Below are 1,605 nucleotides of genomic sequence, written 5' to 3'. Positions count from 1 at the left end.
TACGAGCCGATGAAGTTCTGTCCGACGCCGTCTCCTGCATGAAACGCCCCCGAAGGTGCCCACGAGCCTTCGCTCAGTGCAGTCTCGACCAGCAGATCTATGAACATGACCCGTCTCCCTGACCCCGGCCTGCTGCTACCAATCCCTTCGGCTGAGAGGCTTCTCGCAGTTCGTTTACACCCACGTTCTTTCCGTGTAAGCTTGCTTGGTTCCCAGGCATCAACGAGTCTTCACGACCATTCCAGACGCCCGCATTTGTTAGCTCATAGGGCTGAAGTGCGTTCTGGCTCCTCGGGACTCTATGGCGCCGTGCTCGTTTATACCTCGAGATCCAGCCGTATAGACTCCCCATGATCTGACACACGCCTGTGGCCACACAGACCCCTGGCTGCTGCCAGATGTTCCACACGCCACCCAGGCCAGTGTACTTAGTGTACTCTGGAGAGAGTGATGCTGGGCACTAATATTTCTTTAGAACCCCCCGGGCGAGGTGCAGACAGCACCCCAACCCCTCGGACGCCCGAGCTTTCCCACACACAGGAGCGCCCGACGGCCCCATTTCAGCGCAGGTCTGACTCAGCTCTCTGGATGGGGACAGAGGATCTGCATTCCTCACAGGCTCCCAGGTGAGGCTGGGCTGCTGGTCCGCGGTCAGGCTTTATGCATCGCAGTTCAAACCTATTCCTTCAAAACTCGGCTTCCGCGTCTACGGCCATGCCACCCTGAACATGCCCAATCCCGTCTGACCTCAGAAGCTAAGCAGGGTCGGACCTGGTTGGTACTTGGATGGGAGACCGCCCAGGAAGACCAGGTGCTATAGGTGTGTAAAAACTAAAAAATAAGGATTATAAGCTGACAAGCTCCTTGCAACCTGTGAGGTCAACCGAGGGTTGCCTTGCCTAAAAAACAAACAAAAAACTCGGCTTTGTGAGGTGTCCCCCGCGAAGGCTTTCCTTGTCCTTGGCAAAGCTCTCGGCAGGAGGGAACCCTGTGCCCCTCGCTCCGCGGTCTCAGACATCGGAGTTGACACGCGCCCGGCCTCCCTGCGCACGCACGTCCGTATTCTGTGCTCATCTTAAGGGCGAAGGCACCGACTTGCTCATTCCTGTTGTCACTTCATGCGATAAAGGAAGAAAGAGAGTGGAGGGCAGAATTTGGTCCACTTCTGTCCCTCTCGATCACTCCTAAGTACCCACTGCCAGACGAAGCTGTGTCCTTCCGCTGTGCCCAAGCCTGACCCTGGCACTTATGGATGCACAGGGCCCAGCGGGACCCGTCACTGCCCAGAGGGCTCCAGTTAGCCACCGAGCCCTACACACGCCTGCAAACCCCAGCGGCCTAAACGGATGGATGAGCATGTGTTACTGCTCACGGCTATGGCCAGCTGGTGGGCAGGAGGGTTTAATAAAGAGGCGAACAGGCCCCCTTTTGTCTAGTGAGTGGGGGACCCCAGGTACAACACTGGTTGGTTACCAGGTTCACGACAAGCCCCACGCTCAGGGGTCATGAACCAACTAGCTTATACCTGCGTTGCAACAGTTACGCTAAAAATTACAGGACTTTTCCTTTCTCAAGCTCAGTTTAGTCTTTAGAGTCCTACGTTTT

The 1,605-nt window shown here is 56.2% G+C and overlaps 1 pseudogene; it reads left to right on the top strand.

The window, feature by feature from the left end:
* Window positions 1-704: 704 nt before the first annotated feature.
* On the top strand, window positions 705-823 carry LOC111731958 (annotated as a pseudogene).
* Window positions 824-1,605: the final 782 nt, after the last annotated feature.

Source organism: Pteropus vampyrus, unplaced genomic scaffold, assembly GCF_000151845.1.
Source record: "Pteropus vampyrus isolate Shadow unplaced genomic scaffold, Pvam_2.0 Scaffold414, whole genome shotgun sequence".
Classification (NCBI taxonomy): Eukaryota; Metazoa; Chordata; class Mammalia; order Chiroptera; family Pteropodidae; genus Pteropus; species Pteropus vampyrus.
Note: the sequence above shows the minus strand (reverse complement) of the source record. Positions and strands in the feature narration are given on the sequence as shown.